At 50.4% G+C, this 12,710-nt stretch overlaps 9 non-coding genes across 9 annotated transcripts; all 9 read right to left on the bottom strand.

Moving 5' to 3' along the window:
* Positions 1-2,405: 2,405 nt before the first annotated feature.
* trnaf-gaa (transfer RNA phenylalanine (anticodon GAA)) lies at positions 2,406-2,478 on the bottom strand. Its single transcript has one exon. It is a non-coding gene; the product is annotated as a tRNA-Phe (tRNA).
* A 1,188-nt stretch (positions 2,479-3,666) lies between these two features.
* Positions 3,667-3,739, bottom strand: trnaf-gaa (transfer RNA phenylalanine (anticodon GAA)). Its single transcript has one exon. It is a non-coding gene; the product is annotated as a tRNA-Phe (tRNA).
* A 1,188-nt stretch (positions 3,740-4,927) lies between these two features.
* On the bottom strand, positions 4,928-5,000 carry trnaf-gaa (transfer RNA phenylalanine (anticodon GAA)). Its single transcript has one exon. It is a non-coding gene; the product is annotated as a tRNA-Phe (tRNA).
* A 1,188-nt stretch (positions 5,001-6,188) lies between these two features.
* trnaf-gaa (transfer RNA phenylalanine (anticodon GAA)) lies at positions 6,189-6,261 on the bottom strand. Its single transcript has one exon. It is a non-coding gene; the product is annotated as a tRNA-Phe (tRNA).
* Positions 6,262-7,449: 1,188 nt separating this feature from the next.
* trnaf-gaa (transfer RNA phenylalanine (anticodon GAA)) lies at positions 7,450-7,522 on the bottom strand. Its single transcript has one exon. It is a non-coding gene; the product is annotated as a tRNA-Phe (tRNA).
* A 1,189-nt stretch (positions 7,523-8,711) lies between these two features.
* On the bottom strand, positions 8,712-8,784 carry trnaf-gaa (transfer RNA phenylalanine (anticodon GAA)). Its single transcript has one exon. It is a non-coding gene; the product is annotated as a tRNA-Phe (tRNA).
* A 1,188-nt stretch (positions 8,785-9,972) lies between these two features.
* On the bottom strand, positions 9,973-10,045 carry trnaf-gaa (transfer RNA phenylalanine (anticodon GAA)). Its single transcript has one exon. It is a non-coding gene; the product is annotated as a tRNA-Phe (tRNA).
* Positions 10,046-11,233: 1,188 nt separating this feature from the next.
* On the bottom strand, positions 11,234-11,306 carry trnaf-gaa (transfer RNA phenylalanine (anticodon GAA)). The gene has a single exon. It is a non-coding gene; the product is annotated as a tRNA-Phe (tRNA).
* A 1,188-nt stretch (positions 11,307-12,494) lies between these two features.
* trnaf-gaa (transfer RNA phenylalanine (anticodon GAA)) lies at positions 12,495-12,567 on the bottom strand. Its single transcript has one exon. It is a non-coding gene; the product is annotated as a tRNA-Phe (tRNA).
* Positions 12,568-12,710: the final 143 nt, after the last annotated feature.

Raw genomic sequence — 12,710 nt, 5'->3', positions numbered from 1 at the left:
ATTCACTTGGGATTTGCCCAGCGTATTTGTTCCAAATCTCCTCACAACATCAACTTCTTCCGGCAAAATTTCCCACCCTGTTTTCTCGGCGGACAGTTCGCTTCGGCCGCTGCCTCTTTATACCGTCTATATCTACACTGTCGTTCATTCTGCACAATCATTTCTGAAGTTGACTGCTTGGCTCTGGTCAACCCGCTCGTCAAATGCACAACGAGGAACTGGTCCCTCCAGTCCTCGACAAGTTCCACGTCGTGCTCCGTTCACCGTCAACATGTCTCGCCAGCTTCACCCCATCTCTCCTCTACCTCTCGAAATGCTGCACGTGATGCCATCCGTCTGCAAATGGTCAGTATCAGTCTAAGCTGCTTTGCAAGCAACATGATGCACCGGAACAATTTGAACAAATCGCCTCTGCTCCGGCTTCAGTCCGTCCACTGTTAAAACCTTCAGTTATTACTCTGCAGGCTTGAGGATTCCCAAGTTCTCTGCAACCATCTCCAAAGCGGCATGCAAGTCACTGACTGTTTACCCGACCGAGTCTGTTTGTGAATACTTTTCCATCGTCATTCTGCACGATCATTTCTGAAGTGACCGCTTGTGTCGAAAACAAGGACAGTCCAAAGCGATTTCCTGAGGCACACCTCTGGAACGCTCAAATCAACCTAAAGTCAGGCGGCCATGCGCATGTCAGCATCTCTCCTGCAACCTTTCCATTGCGATCAGGGATCACCAGTTTTTGCAAGCTGGAACAGCTGGCCGTCAGCAAGCTTATGAGCGAGGGAGTGTTTGATAGAGAGAGTGCAAAGGCCACCATGTACGCGTTGCTGACTCAAAGACTGTTTTGTGCGTTCGCAGATGTCGGTCAATGAACAGTAGGAGAATTTGAATTGGTGCAGGATTGAGGGTTTGTCCATTTGATTATTTGACTGTTTTGGAATGCTCGTTACGGAGCCAATGAGAAGAAATGTGCCATGAGACTGGAAGCAAAAGGCACAGCATCGCTGCAGGAGCACCATGCAGAAGGAGGGTGAGAAGCAATCCAAACCACCCTTTCGCCAGCAAGGAAAGGTGCAGAGCTTCACATTTACTCACTCGCCTCCATCACAGCTAAACAAAGGAGGGAGCGCGCAAGCAGTCCTGCACTTGCCGAAACCCAGGATTGAACCAGGGACCTTTAGATCTTCAGTCTAACGCTCTCCCAACTGAGCTATTTCGGCAGCTGCTGCCGCTCTGTGCGCTCAGGCACTTTGCTCGCGGCCACATTCACTTGGGATTTGCCCAGCGTATTTGTTCCAAATCTCCTCACAACATCAACTTCTTCCGGCAAAATTTCCCACCCTGTTTTCTCGGCGGACAGTTCGCTTCGGCCGCTGCCTCTTTATACCGTCTATATCTACACTGTCGTTCATTCTGCACAATCATTTCTGAAGTTGACTGCTTGGCTCTGGTCAACCCGCTCGTCAAATGCACAACGAGGAACTGGTCCCTCCAGTCCTCGACAAGTTCCACGTCGTGCTCCGTTCACCGTCAACATGTCTCGCCAGCTTCACCCCATCTCTCCTCTACCTCTCGAAATGCTGCACGTGATGCCATCCGTCTGCAAATGGTCAGTATCAGTCTAAGCTGCTTTGCAAGCAACATGATGCACCGGAACAATTTGAACAAATCGCCTCTGCTCCGGCTTCAGTCCGTCCACTGTTAAAACCTTCAGTTATTACTCTGCAGGCTTGAGGATTCCCAAGTTCTCTGCAACCATCTCCAAAGCGGCATGCAAGTCACTGACTGTTTACCCGACCGAGTCTGTTTGTGAATACTTTTCCATCGTCATTCTGCACGATCATTTCTGAAGTGACCGCTTGTGTCGAAAACAAGGACAGTCCAAAGCGATTTCCTGAGGCGCACCTCTGGAACGCTCAAATCAACCTAAAGTCAGGCGGCCATGCGCATGTCAGCATCTCTCCTGCAACCTTTCCATTGCGATCAGGGATCACCAGTTTTTGCAAGCTGGAACAGCTGGCCGTCAGCAAGCTTATGAGCGAGGGAGTGTTTGATAGAGAGAGTGCAAAGGCCACCATGTATGCGTTGCTGACTCAAAGACTGTTTTGTGCGTTCGCAGATGTCGGTCAATGAACAGTAGGAGAATTTGAATTGGTGCAGGATTGAGGGTTTGTCCATTTGATTATTTGACTGTTTTGGAATGCTCGTTACGGAGCCAATGAGAAGAAATGTGCCATGAGACTGGAAGCAAAAGGCACAGCATCGCTGCAGGAGCACCATGCAGAAGGAGGGTGAGAAGCAATCCAAACCACCCTTTCGCCAGCAAGGAAAGGTGCAGAGCTTCACATTTACTCACTCGCCTCCATCACAGCTAAACAAAGGAGGGAGCGCGCAAGCAGTCCTGCACTTGCCGAAACCCGGGATTGAACCAGGGACCTTTAGATCTTCAGTCTAACGCTCTCCCAACTGAGCTATTTCGGCAGCTGCTGCCGCTCTGTGCGCTCAGGCACTTTGCTCGCGGCCACATTCACTTGGGATTTGCCCAGCGTATTTGTTCCAAATCTCCTCACAACATCAACTTCTTCCGGCAAAATTTCCCACCCTGTTTTCTCGGCGGACAGTTCGCTTCGGCCGCTGCCTCTTTATACCGTCTATATCTACACTGTCGTTCATTCTGCACAATCATTTCTGAAGTTGACTGCTTGGCTCTGGTCAACCCGCTCGTCAAATGCACAACGAGGAACTGGTCCCTCCAGTCCTCGACAAGTTCCACGTCGTGCTCCGTTCACCGTCAACATGTCTCGCCAGCTTCACCCCATCTCTCCTCTACCTCTCGAAATGCTGCACGTGATGCCATCCGTCTGCAAATGGTCAGTATCAGTCTAAGCTGCTTTGCAAGCAACATGATGCACCGGAACAATTTGAACAAATCGCCTCTGCTCCGGCTTCAGTCCGTCCACTGTTAAAACCTTCAGTTATTACTCTGCAGGCTTGAGGATTCCCAAGTTCTCTGCAACCATCTCCAAAGCGGCATGCAAGTCACTGACTGTTTACCCGACCGAGTCTGTTTGTGAATACTTTTCCATCGTCATTCTGCACGATCATTTCTGAAGTGACCGCTTGTGTCGAAAACAAGGACAGTCCAAAGCGATTTCCTGAGGCACACCTCTGGAACGCTCAAATCAACCTAAAGTCAGGCGGCCATGCGCATGTCAGCATCTCTCCTGCAACCTTTCCATTGCGATCAGGGATCACCAGTTTTTGCAAGCTGGAACAGCTGGCCGTCAGCAAGCTTATGAGCGAGGGAGTGTTTGATAGAGAGAGTGCAAAGGCCACCATGTACGCGTTGCTGACTCAAAGACTGTTTTGTGCGTTCGCAGATGTCGGTCAATGAACAGTAGGAGAATTTGAATTGGTGCAGGATTGAGGGTTTGTCCATTTGATTATTTGACTGTTTTGGAATGCTCGTTACGGAGCCAATGAGAAGAAATGTGCCATGAGACTGGAAGCAAAAGGCACAGCATCGCTGCAGGAGCACCATGCAGAAGGAGGGTGAGAAGCAATCCAAACCACCCTTTCGCCAGCAAGGAAAGGTGCAGAGCTTCACATTTACTCACTCGCCTCCATCACAGCTAAACAAAGGAGGGAGCGCGCAAGCAGTCCTGCACTTGCCGAAACCCGGGATTGAACCAGGGACCTTTAGATCTTCAGTCTAACGCTCTCCCAACTGAGCTATTTCGGCAGCTGCTGCCGCTCTGTGCGCTCAGGCACTTTGCTCGCGGCCACATTCACTTGGGATTTGCCCAGCGTATTTGTTCCAAATCTCCTCACAACATCAACTTCTTCCGGCAAAATTTCCCACCCTGTTTTCTCGGCGGACAGTTCGCTTCGGCCGCTGCCTCTTTATACCGTCTATATCTACACTGTCGTTCATTCTGCACAATCATTTCTGAAGTTGACTGCTTGGCTCTGGTCAACCCGCTCGTCAAATGCACAACGAGGAACTGGTCCCTCCAGTCCTCGACAAGTTCCACGTCGTGCTCCGTTCACCGTCAACATGTCTCGCCAGCTTCACCCCATCTCTCCTCTACCTCTCGAAATGCTGCACGTGATGCCATCCGTCTGCAAATGGTCAGTATCAGTCTAAGCTGCTTTGCAAGCAACATGATGCACCGGAACAATTTGAACAAATCGCCTCTGCTCCGGCTTCAGTCCGTCCACTGTTAAAACCTTCAGTTATTACTCTGCAGGCTTGAGGATTCCCAAGTTCTCTGCAACCATCTCCAAAGCGGCATGCAAGTCACTGACTGTTTACCCGACCGAGTCTGTTTGTGAATACTTTTCCATCGTCATTCTGCACGATCATTTCTGAAGTGACCGCTTGTGTCGAAAACAAGGACAGTCCAAAGCGATTTCCTGAGGCGCACCTCTGGAACGCTCAAATCAACCTAAAGTCAGGCGGCCATGCGCATGTCAGCATCTCTCCTGCAACCTTTCCATTGCGATCAGGGATCACCAGTTTTTGCAAGCTGGAACAGCTGGCCGTCAGCAAGCTTATGAGCGAGGGAGTGTTTGATAGAGAGAGTGCAAAGGCCACCATGTATGCGTTGCTGACTCAAAGACTGTTTTGTGCGTTCGCAGATGTCGGTCAATGAACAGTAGGAGAATTTGAATTGGTGCAGGATTGAGGGTTTGTCCATTTGATTATTTGACTGTTTTGGAATGCTCGTTACGGAGCCAATGAGAAGAAATGTGCCATGAGACTGGAAGCAAAAGGCACAGCATCGCTGCAGGAGCACCATGCAGAAGGAGGGTGAGAAGCAATCCAAACCACCCTTTCGCCAGCAAGGAAAGGTGCAGAGCTTCACATTTACTCACTCGCCTCCATCACAGCTAAACAAAGGAGGGAGCGCGCAAGCAGTCCTGCACTTGCCGAAACCCGGGATTGAACCAGGGACCTTTAGATCTTCAGTCTAACGCTCTCCCAACTGAGCTATTTCGGCAGCTGCTGCCGCTCTGTGCGCTCAGGCACTTTGCTCGCGGCCACATTCACTTGGGATTTGCCCAGCGTATTTGTTCCAAATCTCCTCACAACATCAACTTCTTCCGGCAAAATTTCCCACCCTGTTTTCTCGGCGGACAGTTCGCTTCGGCCGCTGCCTCTTTATACCGTCTATATCTACACTGTCGTTCATTCTGCACAATCATTTCTGAAGTTGACTGCTTGGCTCTGGTCAACCCGCTCGTCAAATGCACAACGAGGAACTGGTCCCTCCAGTCCTCGACAAGTTCCACGTCGTGCTCCGTTCACCGTCAACATGTCTCGCCAGCTTCACCCCATCTCTCCTCTACCTCTCGAAATGCTGCACGTGATGCCATCTGTCTGCAAATGGTCAGTATCAGTCTAAGCTGCTTTGCAAGCAACATGATGCACCGGAACAATTTGAACAAATCGCCTCTGCTCCGGCTTCAGTCCGTCCACTGTTAAAACCTTCAGTTATTACTCTGCAGGCTTGAGGATTCCCAAGTTCTCTGCAACCATCTCCAAAGCGGCATGCAAGTCACTGACTGTTTACCCGACCGAGTCTGTTTGTGAATACTTTTCCATCGTCATTCTGCACGATCATTTCTGAAGTGACCGCTTGTGTCGAAAACAAGGACAGTCCAAAGCGATTTCCTGAGGCACACCTCTGGAACGCTCAAATCAACCTAAAGTCAGGCGGCCATGCGCATGTCAGCATCTCTCCTGCAACCTTTCCATTGCGATCAGGGATCACCAGTTTTTGCAAGCTGGAACAGCTGGCCGTCAGCAAGCTTATGAGCGAGGGAGTGTTTGATAGAGAGAGTGCAAAGGCCACCATGTACGCGTTGCTGACTCAAAGACTGTTTTGTGCGTTCGCAGATGTCGGTCAATGAACAGTAGGAGAATTTGAATTGGTGCAGGATTGAGGGTTTGTCCATTTGATTATTTGACTGTTTTGGAATGCTCGTTACGGAGCCAATGAGAAGAAATGTGCCATGAGACTGGAAGCAAAAGGCACAGCATCGCTGCAGGAGCACCATGCAGAAGGAGGGTGAGAAGCAATCCAAACCACCCTTTCGCCAGCAAGGAAAGGTGCAGAGCTTCACATTTACTCACTCGCCTCCATCACAGCTAAACAAAGGAGGGAGCGCGCAAGCAGTCCTGCACTTGCCGAAACCCGGGATTGAACCAGGGACCTTTAGATCTTCAGTCTAACGCTCTCCCAACTGAGCTATTTCGGCAGCTGCTGCCGCTCTGTGCGCTCAGGCACTTTGCTCGCGGCCACATTCACTTGGGATTTGCCCAGCGTATTTGTTCCAAATCTCCTCACAACATCAACTTCTTCCGGCAAAATTTCCCACCCTGTTTTCTCGGCGGACAGTTCGCTTCGGCCGCTGCCTCTTTATACCGTCTATATCTACACTGTCGTTCATTCTGCACAATCATTTCTGAAGTTGACTGCTTGGCTCTGGTCAACCCGCTCGTCAAATGCACAACGAGGAACTGGTCCCTCCAGTCCTCGACAAGTTCCACGTCGTGCTCCGTTCACCGTCAACATGTCTCGCCAGCTTCACCCCATCTCTCCTCTACCTCTCGAAATGCTGCACGTGATGCCATCCGTCTGCAAATGGTCAGTATCAGTCTAAGCTGCTTTGCAAGCAACATGATGCACCGGAACAATTTGAACAAATCGCCTCTGCTCCGGCTTCAGTCCGTCCACTGTTAAAACCTTCAGTTATTACTCTGCAGGCTTGAGGATTCCCAAGTTCTCTGCAACCATCTCCAAAGCGGCATGCAAGTCACTGACTGTTTACCCGACCGAGTCTGTTTGTGAATACTTTTCCATCGTCATTCTGCACGATCATTTCTGAAGTGACCGCTTGTGTCGAAAACAAGGACAGTCCAAAGCGATTTCCTGAGGCACACCTCTGGAACGCTCAAATCAACCTAAAGTCAGGCGGCCATGCGCATGTCAGCATCTCTCCTGCAACCTTTCCATTGCGATCAGGGATCACCAGTTTTTGCAAGCTGGAACAGCTGGCCGTCAGCAAGCTTATGAGCGAGGGAGTGTTTGATAGAGAGAGTGCAAAGGCCACCATGTACGCGTTGCTGACTCAAAGACTGTTTTGTGCGTTCGCAGATGTTGGTCAATGAACAGGAGGAGAATTTGAATTGGTGCAGGATTGAGGGTTTGTCCATTTGATTATTTGACTGTTTTGGAATGCTCGTTACGGAGCCAATGAGAAGAAATGTGCCACGAGACTGGAAGCAAAAGGCACAGCATCGCTGCAGGAGCACCATGCAGAAGGAGGGTGAGAAGCAATCCAAACCACCCTTGCGCCAGCAAGGAAAGGTGCAGAGCTTCACATTGACTCACTCGCCTCCATCACAGCTAAACAAAGGAGGGAGCGCGCAAGCAGTCCTGCACTTGCCGAAACCCGGGATTGAACCAGGGACCTTTAGATCTTCAGTCTAACGCTCTCCCAACTGAGCTATTTCGGCAGCTGCTGCCAGCTCAGCGCGCTCAGGCACTTTGCTCGCGACCACATTCACTTGGGATTTGCCCAGCGTATTTGTTCCAAATCTCCTCACAACATCAACTTCTTCCGGCAAAATTTCCCACCCTGTTTTCTCGGCGGACAGTTCGCTTCGGCCGCTGCCTCTTTATACCGTCTATATCTACACTGTCGTTCATTCTGCACAATCATTTCTGAAGTTGACTGCTTGGCTCTGGTCAACTCGCTCGTCAAATGCACAACGAGGAACTGGTCCCTCCAGTCCTCGACAAGTTCCACGTCGTGCTCCGTTCACCGTCAACATGTCTCGCCAGCTTCACCCCATCTCTCCTCTACCTCTCGAAATGCTGCACGTGATGCCATCCGTCTGCAAATGGTCAGTATCAGTCTAAGCTGCTTTGCAAGCAACCCGATGCACCGGAACAATTTGAACAAATCGCCTCTGCTCCGGCTTCAGTCCGTCCACTGTTAAAACCTTCAGTTATTACTCTGCAGGCTTGAGGATTCCCAAGTTCTCTGCAACCATCTCCAAAGCGGCATGCAAGTCACTGACTGTTTACCCGACCGAGTCTGTTTGTGAATACTTTTCCATCGTCATTCTGCACGATCATTTCTGAAGTGACCGCTTGTGTCGAAAACAAGGACAGTCCAAAGCGATTTCCTGAGGCGCACCTCTGGAACGCTCAAATCAACCTAAAGTCAGGCGGCCATGCGCATGTCAGCATCTCTCCTGCAACCTTTCCATTGCGATCAGGGATCACCAGTTTTTGCAAGCTGGAACAGCTGGCCGTCAGCAAGCTTATGAGCGAGGGAGTGTTTGATAGAGAGAGTGCAAAGGCCACCATGTATGCGTTGCTGACTCAAAGACTGTTTTGTGCGTTCGCAGATGTCGGTCAATGAACAGTAGGAGAATTTGAATTGGTGCAGGATTGAGGGTTTGTCCATTTGATTATTTGACTGTTTTGGAATGCTCGTTACGGAGCCAATGAGAAGAAATGTGCCATGAGACTGGAAGCAAAAGGCACAGCATCGCTGCAGGAGCACCATGCAGAAGGAGGGTGAGAAGCAATCCAAACCACCCTTTCGCCAGCAAGGAAAGGTGCAGAGCTTCACATTTACTCACTCGCCTCCATCACAGCTAAACAAAGGAGGGAGCGCGCAAGCAGTCCTGCACTTGCCGAAACCCGGGATTGAACCAGGGACCTTTAGATCTTCAGTCTAACGCTCTCCCAACTGAGCTATTTCGGCAGCTGCTGCCGCTCTGTGCGCTCAGGCACTTTGCTCGCGGCCACATTCACTTGGGATTTGCCCAGCGTATTTGTTCCAAATCTCCTCACAACATCAACTTCTTCCGGCAAAATTTCCCACCCTGTTTTCTCGGCGGACAGTTCGCTTCGGCCGCTGCCTCTTTATACCGTCTATATCTACACTGTCGTTCATTCTGCACAATCATTTCTGAAGTTGACTGCTTGGCTCTGGTCAACCCGCTCGTCAAATGCACAACGAGGAACTGGTCCCTCCAGTCCTCGACAAGTTCCACGTCGTGCTCCGTTCACCGTCAACATGTCTCGCCAGCTTCACCCCATCTCTCCTCTACCTCTCGAAATGCTGCACGTGATGCCATCCGTCTGCAAATGGTCAGTATCAGTCTAAGCTGCTTTGCAAGCAACATGATGCACCGGAACAATTTGAACAAATCGCCTCTGCTCCGGCTTCAGTCCGTCCACTGTTAAAACCTTCAGTTATTACTCTGCAGGCTTGAGGATTCCCAAGTTCTCTGCAACCATCTCCAAAGCGGCATGCAAGTCACTGACTGTTTACCCGACCGAGTCTGTTTGTGAATACTTTTCCATCGTCATTCTGCACGATCATTTCTGAAGTGACCGCTTGTGTCGAAAACAAGGACAGTCCAAAGCGATTTCCTGAGGCACACCTCTGGAACGCTCAAATCAACCTAAAGTCAGGCGGCCATGCGCATGTCAGCATCTCTCCTGCAACCTTTCCATTGCGATCAGGGATCACCAGTTTTTGCAAGCTGGAACAGCTGGCCGTCAGCAAGCTTATGAGCGAGGGAGTGTTTGATAGAGAGAGTGCAAAGGCCACCATGTACGCGTTGCTGACTCAAAGACTGTTTTGTGCGTTCGCAGATGTCGGTCAATGAACAGTAGGAGAATTTGAATTGGTGCAGGATTGAGGGTTTGTCCATTTGATTATTTGACTGTTTTGGAATGCTCGTTACGGAGCCAATGAGAAGAAATGTGCCATGAGACTGGAAGCAAAAGGCACAGCATCGCTGCAGGAGCACCATGCAGAAGGAGGGTGAGAAGCAATCCAAACCACCCTTTCGCCAGCAAGGAAAGGTGCAGAGCTTCACATTTACTCACTCGCCTCCATCACAGCTAAACAAAGGAGGGAGCGCGCAAGCAGTCCTGCACTTGCCGAAACCCGGGATTGAACCAGGGACCTTTAGATCTTCAGTCTAACGCTCTCCCAACTGAGCTATTTCGGCAGCTGCTGCCGCTCTGTGCGCTCAGGCACTTTGCTCGCGGCCACATTCACTTGGGATTTGCCCAGCGTATTTGTTCCAAATCTCCTCACAACATCAACTTCTTCCGGCAAAATTTCCCACCCTGTTTTCTCGGCGGACAGTTCGCTTCGGCCGCTGCCTCTTTATACCGTCTATATCTACACTGTCGTTCATTCTGCACAATCATTTCTGAAGTTGACTGCTTGGCTCTGGTCAACCCGCTCGTCAAATGCACAACGAGGAACTGGTCCCTCCAGTCCTCGACAAGTTCCACGTCGTGCTCCGTTCACCGTCAACATGTCTCGCCAGCTTCACCCCATCTCTCCTCTACCTCTCGAAATGCTGCACGTGATGCCATCCGTCTGCAAATGGTCAGTATCAGTCTAAGCTGCTTTGCAAGCAACATGATGCACCGGAACAATTTGAACAAATCGCCTCTGCTCCGGCTTCAGTCCGTCCACTGTTAAAACCTTCAGTTATTACTCTGCAGGCTTGAGGATTCCCAAGTTCTCTGCAACCATCTCCAAAGCGGCATGCAAGTCACTGACTGTTTACCCGACCGAGTCTGTTTGTGAATACTTTTCCATCGTCATTCTGCACGATCATTTCTGAAGTGACCGCTTGTGTCGAAAACAAGGACAGTCCAAAGCGATTTCCTGAGGCGCACCTCTGGAACGCTCAAATCAACCTAAAGTCAGGCGGCCATGCGCATGTCAGCATCTCTCCTGCAACCTTTCCATTGCGATCAGGGATCACCAGTTTTTGCAAGCTGGAACAGCTGGCCGTCAGCAAGCTTATGAGCGAGGGAGTGTTTGATAGAGAGAGTGCAAAGGCCACCATGTATGCGTTGCTGACTCAAAGACTGTTTTGTGCGTTCGCAGATGTCGGTCAATGAACAGTAGGAGAATTTGAATTGGTGCAGGATTGAGGGTTTGTCCATTTGATTATTTGACTGTTTTGGAATGCTCGTTACGGAGCCAATGAGAAGAAATGTGCCATGAGACTGGAAGCAAAAGGCACAGCATCGCTGCAGGAGCACCATGCAGAAGGAGGGTGAGAAGCAATCCAAACCACCCTTTCGCCAGCAAGGAAAGGTGCAGAGCTTCACATTTACTCACTCGCCTCCATCACAGCTAAACAAAGGAGGGAGCGCGCAAGCAGTCCTGCACTTGCCGAAACCCGGGATTGAACCAGGGACCTTTAGATCTTCAGTCTAACGCTCTCCCAACTGAGCTATTTCGGCAGCTGCTGCCGCTCTGTGCGCTCAGGCACTTTGCTCGCGGCCACATTCACTTGGGATTTGCCCAGCGTATTTGTTCCAAATCTCCTCACAACATCAACTTCTTCCGGCAAAATTTCCCACCCTGTTTTCTCGGCGGACAGTTCGCTTCGGCCGCTGCCTCTTTATACCGTCTATATCTACACTGTCGTTCATTCTGCACAATCATTTCTGAAGTTGACTGCTTGGCTCTGGTCAACCCGCTCGTCAAATGCACAACGAGGAACTGGTCCCTCCAGTCCTCGACAAGTTCCACGTCGTGCTCCGTTCACCGTCAACATGTCTCGCCAGCTTCACCCCATCTCTCCTCTACCTCTCGAAATGCTGCACGTGATGCCATCTGTCTGCAAATGGTCAGTATCAGTCTAAGCTGCTTTGCAAGCAACATGATGCACCGGAACAATTTGAACAAATCGCCTCTGCTCCGGCTTCAGTCCGTCCACTGTTAAAACCTTCAGTTATTACTCTGCAGGCTTGAGGATTCCCAAGTTCTCTGCAACCATCTCCAAAGCGGCATGCAAGTCACTGACTGTTTACCCGACCGAGTCTGTTTGTGAATACTTTTCCATCGTCATTCTGCACGATCATTTCTGAAGTGACCGCTTGTGTCGAAAACAAGGACAGTCCAAAGCGATTTCCTGAGGCGCACCTCTGGAACGCTCAAATCAACCTAAAGTCAGGCGGCCATGCGCATGTCAGCATCTCTCCTGCAACCTTTCCATTGCGATCAGGGATCACCAGTTTTTGCAAGCTGGAACAGCTGGCCGTCAGCAAGCTTATGAGCGAGGGAGTGTTTGATAGAGAGAGTGCAAAGGCCACCATGTACGCGTTGCTGACTCAAAGACTGTTTTGTGCGTTCGCAGATGTCGGTCAATGAACAGTAGGAGAATTTGAATTGGTGCAGGATTGAGGGTTTGTCCATTTGATTATTTGACTGTTTTGGAATGCTCGTTACGGAGCCAATGAGAAGAAATGTGCCATGAGACTGGAAGCAAAAGGCACAGCATCGCTGCAGGAGCACCATGCAGAAGGAGGGTGAGAAGCAATCCAAACCACCCTTTCGCCAGCAAGGAAAGGTGCAGAGCTTCACATTTACTCACTCGCCTCCATCACAGCTAAACAAAGGAGGGAGCGCGCAAGCAGTCCTGCACTTGCCGAAACCCGGGATTGAACCAGGGACCTTTAGATCTTCAGTCTAACGCTCTCCCAACTGAGCTATTTCGGCAGCTGCTGCCGCTCTGTGCGCTCAGGCACTTTGCTCGCGGCCACATTCACTTGGGATTTGCCCAGCGTATTTGTTCCAAATCTCCTCACAACATCAACTTCTTCCGGCAAAATTTCCCACCCTGTTTTCTCGGCGGACAGTTC

Source organism: Chiloscyllium plagiosum, unplaced genomic scaffold (genome assembly GCF_037043375.1).
Source record: "Chiloscyllium plagiosum isolate Xiang-an unplaced genomic scaffold, Cpla_swu_hap1 HiC_scaffold_14, whole genome shotgun sequence".
Taxonomy (NCBI): domain Eukaryota; kingdom Metazoa; phylum Chordata; class Chondrichthyes; order Orectolobiformes; family Hemiscylliidae; genus Chiloscyllium; species Chiloscyllium plagiosum.
Note: the sequence above shows the minus strand (reverse complement) of the source record. Positions and strands in the feature narration are given on the sequence as shown.